This window comes from Sinohyriopsis cumingii, chromosome 5 (genome assembly GCF_028554795.1).
Source record: "Sinohyriopsis cumingii isolate HCF-2022 chromosome 5, ASM2855479v2, whole genome shotgun sequence".
Taxonomy (NCBI): Eukaryota; Metazoa; Mollusca; class Bivalvia; order Unionida; family Unionidae; genus Sinohyriopsis; species Sinohyriopsis cumingii.
The window spans coordinates 16565678-16587956 of NC_142965.1; positions in this window are offsets into that span (position 1 = coordinate 16565678).

Genomic DNA, 22279 nt, shown 5'->3' on the forward strand with positions numbered 1-22279 from the left:
ACCAAAGACTTACAAAATGGTACTAACATCTACCTCGCTTGGCGCTTAGCATTAAGAGGTTAGTGTTAGGACTGGTCGGCCTGGTGTCAGAATAATGTGACTGGGTGGGACATCATGCTACATGTCTGCGGCATGATGCCCAGTGCTGGACATCACTATAAACTGGCACACTGCAGACATCGTACCAATATGACTGAAAAATTGTTAAAGCTACCTTAAAAATCCAAATCACACACACACACACACACACACACACACACACACACACACACACAAAACTTTATATAGTAAATTACATGTGCTTGTTTTGGCATTAGCTTCATTCCAAATTTCAATATAACCAGAGCCCAGGGGCCTCAAACTCTCGAAGCGGCCCGGCCTCTCTCAAGTTCTCTAAGTGAACCTGTGTTTCCCAAATTCTCGAGTGGCCCGTTTTTTATTAAACCCTCTACGTGGCTAGGTCTATCTTACTCTGTCTGTCTGTCTGTCTGTCTCTGTCTCTCTCTCTCTCTCTCTCTCTCTCTCTCTCTCTATATATATATATATATATATATATATATATATATATATATATATATATATATATATATTTCTTTTGCTCAGCCCAAGTTAGTAAGTCGTGTATAAACTAAGGTATTATTAGAAGCCATTGTTTTATGTCTAAACATTGCCGCAGGCTATAGTTAATCTCTTACACAAGGTTACCGTGACCACGGATAAGACCGGCATCTTGGATGGGAACTGGCTTGAGATCGAGCGACTTCCCACCTATATGTTACAGCTTAGTCCTATGATCAGAAGAACCCGCGAGGAAAACGGGTCGTATTCTACATCCGTCCCCACGTGGACAAACATCGAGAAGGACAATGTCTGCTAAGTTTGATAGAATCAGGTCATAGTGACACCCAATCGGAATTGTCTACAAAAATCGAGACTGGATGGGAGTTCTATAATAATTTAAATATAATATTGGGAGCAGCCCGCCCCAACCATAACACACATGTGACAATGACGGGATAACAAACCCGTCACGCGACAATGAATTAGACATAAATCACAAAACGTTTGTCAACTCAGCGCGTTCTTATCTTTTCATTGTTTGTCTTTTTGTTTCTTTTTTTTTTTGCAGTTGACTTGAACAAAGACTTATTGAGAGTCGAAAACACGCAGTTCTGTTGAAAACAGACCAATTACTCATTGAGAGTCGAAAGCACATGCGCTATTTGAAAGCCAGACAATGACTCATTGAGAATCCAAACCGCACAGGCTAGTTAAAAACTGACCAATGACTCACGGAGAGTCGAAAGCACAAAGGCTAGTTAAAATCTAAGCAAAACGTCACAGAGCCGAAAACACATAGGCTAGTTAAAACCTAGTTATGAACTCTTCTTTTTAAGTTTTTCTTATGAAAAAATATCTTAATTTGTGACACACTGGATCGCTTGTTGGATCCATTGCACTTAAATCGACTGTTATTCGCTACATCCGTTGAGGTAAGGGAGTTTTACGGAACAAAAAGGAGGAGGGGGATGGGGTCGGATCTAAGTTATTTTACTGTTTTACTTGCTAAGAAGCCTATTTTTATTTGAAAGATAAAAAGATTAAAAGATCAATCGAACATTTCACTTAAAAATACGAAGGTTAAAGGGTCAACTGACCATTTTACTTGAAGATACAAATATTAGAGGGTCAATCGAGCATTTCACTTGAATGATAAAAAGGTTAAAGTGTTAATTTACCATTTCACTTGTGAATAACATCGACTGAAATGGCTCAACAAGAATAAGGCACAGAGGTATTCCAGTTGTCTGAACTCACCGGAAGTAGCTCTGAGCACGCCATGTAGTGATGACTCAAGAAATTGAGTGTATCGAGCAATTTTCAAGTTTTCATCAGTTTTAAGTGCAACATATTTCGTGTATCATATTCACATTTTAGAATAACTGGAAAGGTTCATAGGCATGTTAAATAAATAAATACTGCAGGGCAAATCTGCATGGAAAAACTATTTCTCAGTTAGTTGAGCGATGGACTCGTAATCAAAGGTTGGTGATTCAATACCCGCCTAGGCTATGCCAGTCGGATGTCTCGGTGTGTCCTTGGGAAAGGCATTTAGCTTCCATTTCCTCGACATGATATTACCAATACTGTATCAAGGATACCCTTATAACTCACACAAACAAATAAACATCATCGGTGGTCTTCTGGGTCACCTTTGAGGCAAATATACCGGTGTGTAATAAACTTAGATTGTCCATAACTTTCACCACTATAATGATATTCGTCAGCTCGCCCCAGGATTGTAGCTGATCACATAGACCAATAAATATGCCCCCATAATGATTTTTATTTTATGATGGTCGCCACTGTGCACATATATGGGTATACAATGTGGTCTTAGCGAAGTAGGTCAAATCAAGCCTATAAAGTGTCTGGGGCAATTTCACACCTGTATGACAACGACGACGACGATGATGATGATGACGATGCTTTGAGATGGCAATATACTATTTGTCACACTGCAGTTGGGATTCTTTGATAATGATTATTATTGACATTCCGGTTATATGCATTATAATAATGTTTTTCTTCTGTCTTTCATGACTTGCACTTTATGAATAGTAATTGATTGAGAGTCAAAAATGTACAGGCTATTTAAAAACTAGGCAATGACTCATCATGAGTCTAAAGGGCTCATTCTATTTAAAACTAGGCAGTGACTGATTGTGAGTCAAATTGACAATGACTCAATGAGAGTGGTAAACGCATAGGCTAGTGAAAAACTAGGCATGCAATCCTCTTTGTTAGTGCATTTTATTATCTTAATCACTGGCACACTTGATCGCTTGCTGGATCCATTTTACTTGAATCGACTGTTGTTCGCTATATCCGCTAGACGTAGGGGAATTTATGGAACAAAATTTGCGGAGATGCCAGGTCTTGTTTATTTTACTGCTGTGCATATTAAGAAGCCCATTTGAATTTGCATTTTTTGCTTCTCTATATATTTAACCCTATACCGTTTTAGTTGAAAGACACAAAGGTTAAAGGGGCCCCGAGTGGCCGAGTGGTCTAAAGCGCTCACCGTTCCGGATCACTGCCATCTCACCTCTGTCTGCGTGTGTTCGAGTCCAAGGCTCGGCTAGCGTGGGTAAGTGGGAAAGCCTGCCAGTAGCTTCTCGTGGGTCGGTGGTTCTTCCCTGGGTTTTCCAGGGTTCTTCCTCCACCAGTTATACCGGCCGCCATGTATAGCCTATCTTGTGCTGAAAAATGGCGTTAAATTCTAGAACAACAACAACAACAACAACAAAGGTTAAAGATTCAATTGACCATATCACTTAATATTGAAAAAGCTAAAGGGTCAATCGACCACTTCACATAATGATTTAAATGTTAAATTTTCAATTAGCCATTTCGCTTAAATGGTAAATAAGTTAAAGGGTTAATTTCCCATATCACTTTTGAATAATATCGACTGAAATGGCTCACAAAGAACAAAGCACAGCGATATTCCTTTTGTCCAAAGTCAACGGAAGTAATTCTCAGTACGCCATCTAGTGATCACTCGGGAAATTGAGTATACCGAGTATGTTTCAACATTTTCACCAATATGACATTTTACTATTATAATATTCATATTTCAGATTAAATGGAAACGTTCATTGGCATGCTAAATAAATAGATACTGCAGGGCAAATCTTTCATGGAAAAACGTACATCTCGGTTGGTTGAGCGACGGACTAGTTTGGAACCTGCTACCTTTATGTGAACAACGTGAGGTATTTACAGGTGAATCAGTATTTATTACAATATAAATAGATCTTTGGATTTTGGACGTTATACAAAGAGCATCCCTTGATGCAGGTTTTCAAGTATGTATGTATATATGCATGTATGCATGCATGCATGCATTATGCATTTATGTATGTATGTATGTATTGAAAGAGTAGAGTAGATGAATAAAATAATTTTAAAATTCAATTTTATCTTTTATCTATAACGATATTATGGATATTTTGAACCATGCATACATCACAGTTTGTTCCCTACCTTTTATAGATAAAATTCCTGCTCAATTTTATATTTCATCAGTTAGGCCAGAAAGTTTTCTTCTTTTAGGATTTGCCTTCTGTGGATTCTGTGACCAAAACTTTCACAATGCAGTCTGGTTTTATTCCTTACTTTGTAAGCGTGTCTGTCAGATCTAGCTTAAGGGCTCTCAGTCGAGAGATCACTAGAGCTGATTGAAATTTTCCTGTAATCAATAAAATACAGAAGTGTTGAATCATGTAATAATGTTTTACATGTAGTAATATATGATTAAAACTCAGGATTTATTAGCTTCCTTTTTATATATAGTTTATATTGATCCATATCTCCATGTCTGTCAAACGATTTCATTGAGATTAAAATGTCTTTTCAGTGAGCTTTTGGATACAGCATATTTTACACAGTGAATGAAATGGCAGTTATTTTGTAAAATAAATAACTTAATTTCATTTTTTATGAGGACTAGATATAATATTTACATAATGTGTCAATATTTACTTTTGTCAACATTTATGACGGTTTTACTAAGATGTCAGTTAATTTCTGAAATGATCTTATCTGTAACTAAGGAAAAAAAGAATAAATATCACTCTTTTTCCAAACTATAGTTGGCAATAGGGCAAAGACATGTTTTTCCTTTAAAAGTGCCAACCGCTCAGGTCAATCAGCTCCAGTTTTATTTCAAACTTTATTTGAAGATTTGTTTTATTAGCTCCCGAAATAATTTAAGAACAGATAGGGGTAAGGCCACTAAATATTTTTATATAATATATACATGCATTTCTCCAAGCTGAACTCAGACCAACATTCCAATGACAGTAGGATTCATAGGAGATACGGTGCCATTATAGTACATTAACACACACTACAACGTGTTATCCAGCCTCTTTGGAATGACAGTGGACAAAAGCCTTCTGGGATCAGGATTCCATTTCCAGGTCAATCAAAGCATAGTTCTTTACCTTATTTCATACTTACCTTACCTGTGAACTTCCGCCACGCTGCTTTCACAACCACAACAAAAGGCATCTCAGAATAAAGAATGATTACTTCCCCATTATTCCATTGCAAAAATCAGTCCCTGTCATGAATATATCACAATGAATGACACAGCCAAACAATACCTCTAAGTTTAGATCGAACTAGTTGCTTCCACCCCAAAATGGAACCATTTTATTGTGGTCTGACCCCAGATATTATTTCACCGCCATTGCATGACTTATGGAGGGTAATAGGAATCTGGTACTAACCTAAGATCGTGTGTCTGTGTGAAACTTGACTGGCTGTCAGCTAATTAGAAAAGTTTCATATGGTGGATTTACCGTCGTCGTCAGTTGACTGAGAGGTCTTGGAAATAAATCTCGTTGAGCATAGGTACTAACGTTTTTCTTTGACTCGAAACCGCAACGGATGAAAAGAGAATGGGTTCTTCTGTAAGAATTTAAGCTACGTGCGTGATCTTCGAGCGATGACATCGCCCCTAATACTTTGCAGATTTGACTTACCTCCCCAAAGACAACCCTATATTCCCATATCTGTCCCCAATAACGACCACCATGTACAAAAATCAGACAGATTTATCGGTTTACTGACCACAAATCCAAAAACCATTGTCCTTCCTTTCAAACCAAATAGAATATGTTGGACGATTTTGGCAATATTACGTATTCAGATAATGCTGGCAGAGATGGGCATAATGTCATAATCTTGTTTTCTCTTGGACGAACCTTGAGTCGGTAATTTTGAGATTAATAATATTCCAGTAGTGTCTGTGCATTCTGGTCTTGAAAGGAACAAAGGATTAAGGCCGGATTTGGCAGTGATCCTGAATACTAAGTGTCAAATTTATTACATGGGACAAAAATGGTACTAAACATTTCCGCGTTATTTTGCTAAATCAGAGATCCTAGGATGCCGAATTAGACAGACTGATTAGGTTGAGTCCTCTTAAATTGTTTTAGCTATATGTCTGTCTATCTATCTGATCCTTTAGCTGTATGTCTGTCTACCTACTTAAAGCTGTAGCTAAACATCTGTCTATCTAATGCTTCAGATGTCTATCTATCTAATGCTTTAGCTATACATTTTTCTATCTAATGCTTTAGCTGTATGTCGGTCTATCTAATGCTTTAGCTATACATTTTTCTATCTAATGCTTTAGCTGTATGTCGGTCTATCTAATGCTTTAGCTATACACCTTTCTATCTAATGCTTTAGCTGTATGTCGGTCTATCTAATGCTTTAGCTATACATTTTTCTATCTAATGCTTTAGCTATACATCAGTCTAGCTAATGCTTTAGATATATGTCTGTCTATCTATCCAATGCTTTAGCTGTATGTCTGTCTATCTATTTAATGCTTTAGCTGTGTCTTTTTATCTAATGTTTTAGCTATACCTCTGTGTATCTAATGCTATAGCTATTCACATGTCTATCTAATGATTTAGCTATACGTCTGTCTAATGCTTTAGTTGTGTTTCTGTCCATCTCTCTACTGCTTTAGCTGATTTCTTTTGATCTAATGATTTAGCTGTACATCTGTCTATCTAAAGCTTTAGCTATACATTTGTCTATTTAATGGTTTAGCTATACATCTGTCTATCAAATGCTTTAGTTGTATATTTGTCCATCTATCCAATGCTTTAGCTATACATCTGTGTATCTAATACTTTATCTGTACGTCTGTCTATATAATGCTTTAGCTGCATATCTGTCTATCTAATGATTCAGCTATACATCTCGTCTATCTAATGCTTTAGCTATACATCTGTCTATCTAATGCTTTAGGTATACATGTCTATCTAATGATTTAATTGTATATATGTCTATCTATCCAATGCTTTAGCTGTACATATGTATATCTATCTAATGCTCTATATGTATGTCTGTCTATCTATCCAAGGTTTTAGCTGTATGTCTGTCTATCTATATAATGCTTTACCTGTGTCTTTTTATCTAATGCGTTAGATATACATCTGTCTATATAATGCTTTAGCTATACACCTGTCTATCTAATGCTTTAGCTGTACGTCTATCTAATGCTTTAGCTATACGTCTATCTAATGTTTTAGTTGTGTATCTGTTTATCTATCTACTGCTTTAGCCGCATGTCTTTTGATCTAATGATTTAGCTATACATTTGTCTATCAAATGCTTTAGCTATACATCTGTCTATCTAATGCTTTATTTGTATATCTGTATATCTATCCAACGCTTTAACTATATATCTGTGCATCTATCTAATGATTTATCGGTATGCCTGTCTATATATAATGCTTTAGCATTAGATCTTTCTATATAATACTTTAGTTGTATGTCTGTCTATCTATCTATCTATCTATCTAATGCTTTAGCTGTATGTCTTTCAATCTATATAAGCTTTATCTGTATGTCTATCTATATAATGCTTTAGCCGTCTATCTGTCTATTAATACTTTAGCCATATATTTGTCACTCTATCTACTATTTTAGCCGTTTGTCTGTCTACCTATCTAATGCTTTAGCTGTATGTCTATATAATGCTTTATTTGTCTGTCTATTTATTCAATGCTTTAGCTGTATGTCTATCTCTCTAATGCTTTAGCCGTATGTCTGTCTAATGATTTAGCCGTCTGTCTGTCTGTCTATCAATGCTTTTGCTGTATGTATGTCTAATGCTTTAGTTGTAAACCTGTCTATCTATGTAATGCGTTAGCTGCATGTCTGTCTATCTAATGCTTTAGTTGTATATCTGTCTATCTATTTAATACTTTAACTGTACGTCTGTCTATCTGATGCTTTAGCTGTATGTCTGTCTATGTAATGCGTGAGCTGTATGTCTGTCTATCTATCTATCCAATGCTTTAGCTGTATGTCTATGTATTTAATGCTTTCGCCGTATGTCTGTCTGTCTATCTAATGATTTAGCTATACATTTGTCTATTTAATGCTTTAGCTATACATCTGTTTATCTAATGCTTTAGGTATACATGTCTATCTAATGATTTAGCTATACATCTGTTTGTCTAATGCTTAGCTATACATTTGTCTATCTAATGCTTTAGCTATACATATGTCTATCTAATGCTTCAGCTATACATTTGTCTATCTAATGCTTTAGCTATATGTCTATCTATTTAATTGGCGATTTGATGGTTTCACTATATTATGAATGTTAACTCTCTTCATGATGTAAAGAGACAATGTTATGGTGTGCTTGGCATCGATAGAACAATTCGCCAGTTAATGTTAAAAATTCCAAGATACTTGAACACATTTGAAACAAATTTCCAAATGTTAAAAGAAAAATCCATAAGATATTCTGGTTCAGATAGCCACACAGTACTTAAACATACATGTGTTGGTACTGAGGGGCCACGAGTAGCCGAGTGGTCTAAAGCGCTCTCCGTTACGGATCACTGCCATCTCACAACATGTATGCGTGGGTTCGAGTCTAGGATTCGGCCAATGTGGGTATGTGAGAAACGTTGCCAGTAGTTTCTCGTGAGTCGGTGGTTATTCCCGGGGTTTTCCCGGGTTCTTCCTCCACTATTAATACTGGCCGCCATGCATAGCCTGCCGTGTGCTGAAAAATGGCGTTAAACCCCACAACAATAACAACAACAACAACAATTATTTGTATTGAAGGTATACTGCTGCAAGGTATTTTGCCGGATTCAACACTTATCCCAAACTCAAATGTGAACACGTGGAAAGAGGAACTACGCAAAATCCATTTTGCTACACCTGTACAGTATGACCTGGTATCATATTATTTTAAAGTATGTGCTAATTTTAATATTCATAGTCATATTTTCATAGCAAATAAACACGTGGACCGGAAAATCTGAAGTAATCATATTTTGATGTTAGAAGTTCGATGGTTTTTATTTGTTTTTGAAGCTTACATTCTTATCACTCATCAGTAAGGGTTTGCATCTGTGCTTGAAGGGACTAAATACACAGTGATAAGTTTAAAATTAGATGTAAGTAGTCGTGTAAATATTTGTACGAAAAGTCCATAAGTACAGTATTTTTTTTTTATACGTGCAAGACTAGATAGATTAGCCAGGCAGGGTTCGTACTCGTAATCTTTTCTTTGAACAACTGTCAATATTTGGGCAGGCAGTTAGTGGACATAACTTTTGTGGAATACCGATAGGAATTCTATATCTCCACTTACGAGAACAGCAATTGTTAACCATATTGCTTCGTTATTAAGCACATCTTTATACCGCTGTCCATCTTGTATGCGGGTTTTGTCATGAATCACACTAAAATTTTGTTAAAGTCTCTTATGTAGCCGCGTTTTCGTTAATTTCGCCTAATTTTGGTTCATGAACACGAAACAACTTAAAATGTAATTTTACTTCATTAAATGCCTTGACATAGTCTTGGGGGAGAGGGCAGAGATCTAAAGCGCTCTACGTTACTGATTACTGCCATTTCACATCTGTCATCGTAGGTTCGAGTCTCGGGGTCGGCCAATGTGGGTATGAACGAAAGCTTGCCAGTAGCGTCCTGTGGCTGGGTGGTTGTTCCTGGATTTGTCAGGTTTTTCTTTCACCATTTATACTCTCACACATGTATGGCTAAAACATGGCGTTAAGCCCGCAACAAGAACCGTTCCGATGGCCTAGTGATTAGAGCGTCCGCCTCGGATGCGGGAGGTCGCAGTTTGAACCCAGGTCGAGTCATACCAAAGACGCATAAAAATGGTACTCAAAGCTGACTCACTAGGCGCTCAACATCAAGAGGTTAGTGTTAGGACTGGTCAGCCTGGTGTCAGGATAATGTGACTGGGTGGGGCATCATGATACATGTCTGCAGCATGATGCCCCAGTGCTAGGCATCACTATAAACTGTCACACTGCAGACATCGTAACGATATGACTGAAACATTGTTAAAACTATGTAAAAAATCCATATAACACAACACACACACACACACACACACACACACAAACTCACACGCGAGCGCGCAACAAGAATAACAACAACATTGTCTTCGTGCAAGATATCTCAAGATATCTCGAGCGGATTACATTTGTGACTACCATGAATACCGTACAGACGGAGTGAAAAATGACTTAAATGTGTTCAGAATGCAGATGACAGTGATCATGTAACACTCCATCATCTGTCGTATTTCAATGAAACCTTGGTACATGACGTCTTGTTCTTTCATACGTGCGTACATGAATGTTATGAGAGAGAGAGAGAGAGGATTGAGTCTGGCAACTTAGCACACAGACACGCACACACACATATACACACACACCGCAAAAGGATAGAGATTGTAATTTATATAAGCATTCGTGCTCAGCAGACGCATCCTTATATATGCGTGTATATGTGTGGGCTTGTGTGTATTTGTGCTTGTGAATGACTAAAAGACGTAAAACTATGTGTTACGATGTTCGTAAGCAGCATACGACTATGTGTAATTGTTATTTATAATAATAAGACCAACCTATATGTTTTGATGTTTTGGAGAGGGTGTAATGGAAATACCCGTCAGTGCACAACGATGACATATGAACATATGCCGATTGAAGGACGAGATTTAAATCAAGGACAAAACACAAATTTGATGCCTCCGTGACGGAAATAACAGAGAGATAATCTTTCACCAGATTGTAATTCAGATCCAAATGCTTTTTGATTTGCTATCACCCTCGTGTAGTGAAAGAAATACCGATTTGTTGTGTTGTTAAAATTAACTGATTTTTCTACCATAGCAGGTATAGAATTATAAGCGCATATTTCTTATAGAAATTGTGCTCTGTTTCAAGTGCTGGTATAATGTTAAATATTGAAGGATCAGCAGCCTCTAACTACACCTTATTCCACATATCGTTTGGCGTGTTGGCAGAGTGGCGTGGAGAAGTGGGTGGTGTAGACAAGTAGGAAATAGGTCAGTGGGAAGGAATCTTCTAATGCATTTTGAAAATTCTGCAGTTTAAGCGTTTCCAAGGCACACATTTAACTACCTATCTCTAAAGAAAACTTACTCGAAAGAATGTTTAGGTTGTTTTTCGTTCATTTGTAGGGTGAAGTGTGTTTGTATGGATGTGTGTGTTTGTATGGATGTGTGTGTGTGTTTGTATGGATGTGTGTGTTTGCGTGTATCTGAAAGAAAATGATGTGTCATGAAAACATCTCCAGTAGACGAAATCATGCTATTTAAATATCTTAATAGTTCAAAACATTGCATTTTCTTTTGGGTCAGCATTCTAAATATGATAAACGACATTGTTTAGTCATATTACATACTGGGTAAATTTTCAGATAAAAAATCATATAAATATGACAATAGTATTATCTACATTTGCAGACTATATCGAGAGCGATTGCCAGACTATATCGAGAGCGATTGCCAGACTATATAGAGAGCGATTGCCAGAGCATATCGAAGAAAATGTAACGTTTAATGATTAATTTTTTTCTTCGATTTGATTAATTGCAATATCTTGTGGTTTTAACTAAATATTGTAAATTATCTGCCGAATTGATGAGCGCCAAACTGCACAATGTTCCTGATAAAAAAAAAAATATAATGACTGCCTTCTACTGTGTATGATAGAAATTACTGTCTACATTCCAATTATTCTTCATTGAACGGAAATTGATGACTATATTCCATGTATTTTATTGTATATAATGTAAACTGATGACTATATTATATGTATTATATTGTATATGATGAAATTGATGAATATATCAGTTGCATTCCATTGTATATGATGGAATTGATAAACATATTCCATGTATTCCATTGTATATGATGCAATATATGAACATATTCATTTTATTCCTCTGTATATGATAAAATTAATAAACATGTTCAATGCATTCCATTGTATGTGATGCAAATGACGAACATATTCCATGCGTTCCATTGTATATGATGAAATTGATAAATATATTCCATGCATTCCATTGTATAAGTTGAAATTGATAAACATATTCCATGCATTCCATTGTATATGATGAAATTGATGAATATATTCCATGCATTCCATTGTATCAGATGAAATTGATGAATATATTCCACGCATTCCATTGTATATGATGCAATTGATGAATGTATTCCATCCATTCCATTGTATATTATGAAATTGATAAGTATATTCCATGCATTCCATTGTATATTATGAAATTGATAAACATATTCCATGCATTCCATTGTATAAGATGAAATTGATGAATATATTCCATGCATTCCATTGTATATGATGAAATTGATGAATATATTCCATGCATTCCATTGTATAAGATGAAATTGATGAATATATTCCACGCATTCCATTGTATATGATGCAATTGATGAATGTATTCCATCCATTCCATTGTATATTATGAAATTGATAAGTATATTCCATCCATTCCATTGTATATTATGAAATTGATAAGTATATTCCATCCATTCCATTTTATATTATGAAATTGATGAATATATTCCATGCATTCCATTGTATATGATGCAATTAATGAATATATTCCATGCATTCCATTTTATATTATGAAATTGATGAATATATTCCATGCATTCCATTGTATAAGATGAAATTGATGAATATATTCCATGCATTCCATTGTATATGATGAAATTGATGAATATATTCCATCCATTCCATTGTATATTATGAAATTGATAAAGATATTCCATGCATTCCATTGTATATGATGAAATTGATGAATATATTCCACGCATTCCATTGTATATGATGAAATTGATGAATATATTCCATGCATTCCATTGTATATTATGAAATTGATAAGTATATTCCATGCATTCCATTTTATATCATGAAATTGATAAATATATTCCATGCATTCCATTGTATATTATGAAATTGATAAGTATATTCCATGCATTCCGTTGTATATGATGCAATTGATGAATATATTCCATGCATTCCATTGTATATGATGAAACTGATGAATATATTCCATGCATTCCATTGTATAGGATGAAATTGATGAATATATTCCATCCATTCCATTGTATATTATGAAATTGATAAAGATATTCCATGCATTCCATTGTATATGATGAAATTGATGAATATATTCCACGCATTCCATTGTATATGATGAAATTGATGAATATATTCCATGCATTCCATTGTATATTATGAAATTGATAAATATATTCCATGCATTCCATTGTATATGATGAAATTGATGAATATATTCCATGCATTCCATTGTATACGATGAAATTGATGAATATATTCCATGCATTCCATTGTATATGATGCAATTGATGAATATATTCCATGCATTCCATTGTATATGATGAAACTGATGAATATATTCCATGCATTCCATTGTATAGGATGAAATTGACGAATATCTTCCATCCATTCCATTGTATATTATGAAATTGATAAATATATTCCATGCATTCCATTGTATATGATGAAATTGATGAATATATTCCACGCATTCCATTGTATATGATGAAATTGATAAATATATTCCATGCATTCCATTGTATATTATGAAATTGATAAATATATTCCATGCATTCCATTGTATATGATGAAATTGTTAAATATATTCCATGCATTCCATTGTATATGATGAAATTGATGAATATATTCCATGCATTCCATTGTATATGATGAAACTGATGAATATATTCCATGCATTCCATTGTATAGGATGAAATTGATGAATATATTCCATCCATTCCATTGTATATTATGAAATTGATAAAAATATTCCATGCATTCCATTGTATATGATGAAACTGGTGAATATATTCCACGCATTCCATTGTATATGATGCAATTGATGAATATATTCCATGCATTCCATTGTATATGATGCAATTGATGAATATATTCCATGCATTCCATTGTATATTATGAAATTGATAAATATATTCCATGCATTCCACTGTATATGATGAAATTGATGAATATATTCCATGCATTCCATTGTATATGATGAAATTGATGAATATATTCCATGCATTCCATTGTATATGATGAAATTGATGAATATATTCCATCCATTCCATTGTATATTATGAAATTGATAAATATATTCCATGCATTCCATTGTATATGATGAAATTGATGAATATATTCCATGCATTCCATTGTATATGATGAAACTGATGAATATATTCCACGCATTCCATTGTATAGGATGAAATTGATGAATATATTCCATCCATTCCATTGTATATTATGAAATTGATAAATATATTCCATGCATTCCATTGTATATGATGAAACTGATGAATATATTCCACGCATTCCATTGTATATGATGCAATTGATGAATATATTCCATGCATTCCATTGTATATGATGAAACTGATGAATATATTCCATGCATTCCATTGTATAGGATGAAATTGATGAATATATTCCATGCATTCCATTGTATATTATGAAATTGATAAATATATTCCATGCATTCCATTGTATATGATGAAATTGATGAATATATTCCACGCATTCCATTGTATATGATGAAATTGATAAATATATTCCATGCATTCCATTGTATATGATGAAATTGATAAATATATTCCATGCATTCCATTGTATATGATGAAATTGATAAATATATTCCATGCATTCCATTGTATATGATGAAATTGATGAATATATTCCATGCATTCCATTGTATATGATGAAACTGATGAATATATTCCATGCATTCCATTGTATAGGATGAAATTGATGAATATATTCCATCCATTCCATTGTATATTATGAAATTGATAAAAATATTCCATGCATTCCATTGTATATGATGAAACTGGTGAATATATTCCACGCATTCCATTGTATATGATGCAATTGATGAATATATTCCATGCATTCCATTGTATATGATGCAATTGATGAATATATTCCATGCATTCCATTGTATATTATGAAATTGATAAATATATTCCATGCATTCCACTGTATATGATGAAATTGATGAATATATTCCATGCATTCCATTGTATATGATGAAATTGATGAATATATTCCATGCATTCCATTGTATATGATGAAATTGATGAATATATTCCATCCATTCCATTGTATATTATGAAATTGATAAATATATTCCATGCATTCCATTGTATATGATGAAATTGATGAATATATTCCATGCATTCCATTGTATATGATGAAACTGATGAATATATTCCACGCATTCCATTGTATAGGATGAAATTGATGAATATATTCCATCCATTCCATTGTATATTATGAAATTGATAAATATATTCCATGCATTCCATTGTATATGATGAAACTGATGAATATATTCCACGCATTCCATTGTATATGATGCAATTGATGAATATATTCCATGCATTCCATTGTATATGATGAAACTGATGAATATATTCCATGCATTCCATTGTATAGGATGAAATTGATGAATATATTCCATGCATTCCATTGTATATTATGAAATTGATAAATATATTCCATGCATTCCATTGTATAAGATGAAATTGATGAATATATTCCACGCTTTCCATTGTATATGATGAAATTGATGAATATATTCCATGCATTTCATTTTATATGATGAAATTGATAAACATATTCCATGCATTCCATTGTATATGATGAAATTGATGAATATATTCCATGCATTCTATTGTATAAGATGAAATTGATAAGTATATTCCGTCCATTCCATTTTATATTATGAAATTGATGAATATATTCCATGCATTCCATTGTATAAGATGAAATTGATAAACATATTCCATGCATTCCATTGTATATGATGAAATTGATAAGTATATTCCATGCATTCCATTGTATATGATGCAATTGATGAATATATTCCACGCATTCGATTGTATATGATGCAATTGATGAATATATTCAATGCATTCCATTTTATATGATAAAATTGATGAATATATTCCACGCATTCCATTGTATATGAGGAATCTGGTGAATATTGTCGTTGTATTCCATTTTATATGATGAAATTAATGAATATATTCCATCCATCATTTAAATGGAATTCGTGGAATATATTTGTAACATGATTAGACCCGAATGGATGCTTGGATTAAATGACAACACAACACAATATTATGAAAGATGAAAGTTTATGTAATCAAATAATAAAAATATGTATATACTCCACAAATACAGTGTGATTCTTTCAAGCTCTAAACCCACGAGTCATTCAATTGATTAACAGAATCATTCACAAATGAGAAAACAAAAATGTGATTCGTATATTCTCATGTAATGAAGGTAATATTCATATAATCTGATGCAATGAAAGTACGATTCCAATAATCTCAATTAATGACAGCAAGATTCAAATAACCTAATGTAATGAATGTAAGATTCAAATAATCTCATGTAATGAATGTAAGATTCAAATAATCTCATGTAATGAAAGTAAGATTCAAATAATCTCACGTAATGAAAGTAAGATTCAAATAATCTCATGTAATGAATGTAAGATTCAAATAATCTCATGTAATGAAAGTAAGATTCAAATAATCTCACGTAATGAAAGTAAGATTCAAATAATCTCATGTAATGAATGTAAGATTCAAATAATCTCATGTAATGAATGTAAGATTCAAATAATCTCATGTAATGAAAGTAAGATTTAAATAATCTCATGTAATGAATGTAAGATTCAAATAATCTCATGTAATGAATGTAAGATTCAAAAAATCTCATGTGATAAAAGTAAGATTCAAATAATTAATTGTGGTAATAAGATTCAAATAATTTCAGGGGCACCGAGTGGCCGAGTGGTCTAAAGCGCTCTCCGTCGTGGGTCGGTGGTTCCTTCCGGGGTTTTCCCTGGTTTTTCCTCCATCATTAATACTGGCCGCCATGCATGGCTTATCGTGTGCTGTAAAATGGCGTTAAACCCTACAACAACAACAACAACAAATAATCTCGTGATTAAAGTAAGATTAAAATAATCTCATATGATGAAAGTAAGATTTAAATAATCTCATGTGATGAAATTTGGTTTCAAATAATCTCATGTGATGAAAGTAAGATTCACATAATCTAATGTGATAAAAGTAAGCTTTAAATAACCTCATGTGATGAAATTCAGATTAAAATAATCTCATGTGATGAAAGTAAGATTTAAATAATCTCATGTGATGAAAGTAAGATTGAAAATAGTCTTATGTGGTAAAATAAGATTCTTATGTGATGAAAGTAAGATTGAAATAATATCACGACGTAATGAAATTAAAATTCAAATAAGCTCACGTAAGAAAAGTAAGATTCAAATAATCTCACGTGATGAAAGTAAGATTCAAATAATCTCATGCGACGAAAGTAAGATTCAAATAATCCCATATGATGAAAGTAAGATTCAGATAATCTCATGTGGTAAAATAAGATTCAAATAACATTCAAATAATCTCATCTAATGAAAGTAAGATTAAAATAATCTAATGTAATGTAAATGACTCAGTTGTACTCAATTGAAACAACGTAATCAATCGAAAGAAACATGTCTCGTGACTATGTTATTTGCACAGCCGTATGACTCATAAATACTTGTAAAAACTTGCAAACGTGTCCATTGTCAAACCACACAGTTCTCCTAAATTCTTGGGTTGGCCCACACTTGTATTGGCCACACACCCACCCTTCATGGATTTACCATGCGCACAAGTTTACAAATCAGCGGTTCCGTCCTTGTATGGCCTTGATGCTCGTACCAGCTTCTGTCCCCATACAGATATACAGATGGACAGACCGACAGCCTGGCATACCTACACCCAAAAAAGCACAGACAGCTAAAATAAAAACAAACTAGTCATAACAACAGGTGCGGAATTAAAATCTATAGATACATGCAACTAATTAAACTCTTAATAGCAACTTGAAACAATTCAAAAATTCACAACGTTTCAAATCCGAGTAGTGGTAAAGCATCATTTCATGCTACGATATTAAAAACTGAATACGCATCATATATCAAATAAAATAAAAATGTAACACTTACCCCTATGGTCGTAGAACAAAAATGGAGAACGTACACTCCTTGACAAGATAAAAAAAACCCAGTGTGTCAGTTAGAAAAGAGACTCGCCTGAAATCTACAGGAGAGGGAGTATTAGTAAGGGTAAAATATCCGTGCTTATTATACGCTCATTGTTTTCACCATTAACTTTACATTGTCAGAATCGTTCAGTATTTTACGATATTGCACACCTTCATATTGCACTCACGTGCAGGACACTTGTGCCCAGTAGTGTATTAGGAACTACTTTGTAAATAAATCATGAACATTCTTGTAGGAGACACTTTACGTTTTGGTTGGTTAAATCTGTTTCTGAATGAACTAAAGCAGATGTTTTGTGGACTGCCACATACCAGCTGCTTTTGCACATTCCGCGTTAACTTATTTGATACAATGTTTCGGATTTAGGCTGGCTATACAGTAGACGCCAGACAGGGTCATTACAAATAACATGTAAGTGACAAGGCATACACTGTCTTCTTTAGCTAGTAAAAAGAATGGCAAAAAATATACTTACAGTTTTACATCCTGAATTTCCTCAAGATGTACTTTCTTAGTTACGCAAATCCGAATTACATGAGCCTTGTCATAGGTTCTCAATCTTGATTACACAGTTCGAAATTATACTATAATTTCGAATTTATTCCATGTGTAATTACATTCTCCTTACTGCACTCAAAAGGAAATAAGCAATAAATTCCATAGCGTCTTTTTGATAATTGGAATTGAAAGACTTCATCTTTTTCCCACATTATGATTTCAAACAGTCAGTGGCATAAAAAGAAACAGATTTGCAGATGTTAACACGCTTCTCCCTCGCTTTTCCAATTCGATGCATTTCATGTGGAATTGTCACATATAAATCCAGTCCATAATCATGAAATTTCGTAGGATCGACAAACATACCAAAATCTATTAATTCCAGATCAAATGGAAAAGTTGTTGCAATGTGCGTTCAATCACAATATGACTCAAAATTTAAATTTTAACTAGACAGGCTATTTTCTTTCGAAAGTTATGTCTAGCGCGCGACTAAGTTCAAATTTATCTGGGCGGAGTTATTCGTGCATTAATAATGTTGTTGTGTAATGATGAATCTTCGCTTGTGTATTTAGTCTGGAATACGGCATACATTCAGTTACATTGTTTCTTGTAGTGTATTTTTGTTTACATAATTAAGCCTTAGGTAGAATAAGAAAATGAGCTTATAGTATAAAGGTTACTGCATTTATATGAGAAAATATGAACTTGCTTTGTCGGATGGATATAGTTCACTCCCAAGGTCGTGCATCATTTCCATCCGAAAGACTCGTTCATATTTTCCCATGCAAATGCAGTAACCAATCAATACCGTGCTTTTTAGTTTCTTTTGCCGCAAGCGATCTACGACGAGATACATGCTAGTTCAGCTGGTTAACTAGAAAAACAATTAGCCACCCTAGGTAACGTTGTACGCATGTACGACGAAAAATGACCAGATCGTTCTAAGGCAAAACCGAGTTATATCTTGTTTTATTCGGTGACAATACCTCCCCCCAAGAGAAAAATGTAAAATTTTTTTATAGCTTTCATACAGTATACAGTAATCCGGATTTTCTATTTACATCCTACTCAAATAATCCACACCTACGTTTGAGACCCCTCTGATTGCCTCAACTCGAAAACGATATGGTTGAAGTGTTAGCGCCCAACGTACCAACCGAGCGTCAGCGATCTTAGTTTTATTTAAATACAGCAATGGTTGATGGTACATTTCGAGAAAGAATTCTGTCCCAAAAAGATAGGCATGAAACATACCAATATCCCATACTACAGCCAAGCATTCTTTCTCAATCACTGTACTTTTCTTCCATAGACAGTAACTTCCTACTGGCATAGGCTATAGGCATTTTAATCATTTCTTGTTCCTACGACAAAACTGCTCCCAACCCAGTATCGGAAGCATCGGTTCTTATGATAATAGGTTTGCTGATATCACGTAGTTTTAAAATAGGTGCACTAGTAAATTTTTCCTTCAATTCTTTGAATGTTTTCTCCTGATATGGTCCCCATAGCACTTTATTTGGTTGCCCCTTCTTTGTTAGATCTGACAATGGGCTAGCGATGGCAGCGAAATTAGGACTAAATTTCCTGTAGAATTTTACCAAGCCTAGGAAAGATCGAGCCTGCGATTTTTTTATTTGGTTGAGGTGATTTCATAATTGCTTCTACATGCTTGGGGTTAGATTTTAGATGCCTGGCGGAGCAGTCCATATGACCCAGGCACTCTAAATCAGTATAGCCAATACTGCATTTAGTGGGTCGCAACGTGAAGTTGGCTTCACGGAGTCTTCTGAAAATTTCAGTCAGAACAGATATATGTTCCTCCCAAGTATCCGTGTACACAACAATGTCGTCCACAAAGCTATCTACGCATACCAAGCCCATTAGTAATCGCATCAAGCGACAACACGTGGCGCTGATTCCACCAATCCAAAAGGCATCACTTTAAATTAGTACAGCCCTTTATGCGTAGCAAATGTCGTCAATTAGGGGACTCGTCGACAACCGGTACCTGTCAATACCCTTTTGACAAATCCAATTTCGAAATATCTATGTGACCTGATAATTTGTCAAGAAGATTCTCCATGTCCGGCATTGGTTCGGTATCAAACACCGTCAGCTTGTTTAATTGACGAAAGTCAAAACAAAAGCGGTTAGTACCGTCTTTGTTCCTGTCAAGGTCAACGGGAGATGAATATGGCGAATTAGACGGTTCAACCACCCCAATCTAACGTTTTCCTAACCTCTTCATCCGCTGTCTCTCGCGCATTAAATGGGACTGGGTAACCCTTAATCCTAATTGGATCAGTTGTACATAGCTTTAATTTTAGCTCTACTAGGGTTGTGCATCCTGGCCTATCAGTGAAAATATCAAAATACTTTCCAGAAGCACTTTGATCTGTTTAAATTGATCTTTGGGTAACTCTCCACTTATATTCACCTGGTCTATCCCTTCTCTTTCACTATGCAAGGGATATTCTAGTGGAGCAACTATCTCAAGTTCTCCCATCACCGTGTCATCTTCGATAACCGCTGAACACACAAAATTCAATATCCCTTTCTCTAACGCATCTTCGCGCCTTTCCACAGGTTGTATAGGGCTGACAATGCCCACAGCCAAGGTGTATTGAAAGGCGTGCCGATCAAGGGCATTTGGCCTAGGGAAACAAGTGAATCTCTCCACTTAGACACAGTTTTTTGATATACGTCACAAGAACGACAAAACCTATTAACACCCGGCCAGTATAACTCGCCAGTATTCTCCTGGTAGTCTTTCCCGTACACAGATAACCTGCCATATTAGATTCATGGGCTACCTTCAACACACGAGTCCGGTATTTTTGAGGTACTACTAATTAATAATATATATTTCCCGTTAGTGTGGTAATCTCCTTATTAATTAACCCATTTATTTTGACAAACTTCGAACTAACCCCTCCTTTACAGCGTTTAATCGAATTCGCGGATGTGTGGATGGATTCGGTGACGGTTAACTTCCAAAACGCACATTTCTCAGGCGGGGTTTGCGCTCGCGTTTCAAGGACTAGAGCTAGGGGTGTTTTAAATCTTGAATAGTCGGCAGACGAGACCCTTCAAAGTTGCCGATTGTCAAATCGTAAATTGGATTATCAATACAGATCCGGTCAAGAAAGGAGTTTCAATCCAGACTCTTGCAACAGGTACAATATCGACTGTCTGATCGAGTAACACACAGAGGGTCTCTATCCGCAGCATTTGGGTATCCTTCACGAGACTACGTTTGATAAACACACCTCTGTAACCGGTATCACGTAAAACTGATCGCCTGACCGTTAACAGTATCGTTCGCTATTGGTTTCAGCGCTCCTGGGAACATACACGTACCGAATAAAGGAATATCTTCACGAATAGATCTATCGGGACCGTTCTTGTTATGTATTGCTACGGCCGCCTTATGTATGGCACCTTTTCTTTTAGGACAATTTGCCTTTACATGGCCCCATTCGTTATATGCATAGCATTGTACACCTTGACGTCTTGTTTCCCTACCAGATTTACCTATCGCAGTTGGTTTCGCTGGCTCTCTGGGAGTCAAACCCTTAAAATGATTCCAAGACTTATCTTTCGAAACCACGTTTTGGATTCCGCCATGAGTTCCACCATGTGCTTCAGCGAAACGATCTGCTTGCTCAGCCATGTCTTGAAAATCTGTGTACACTTTTTC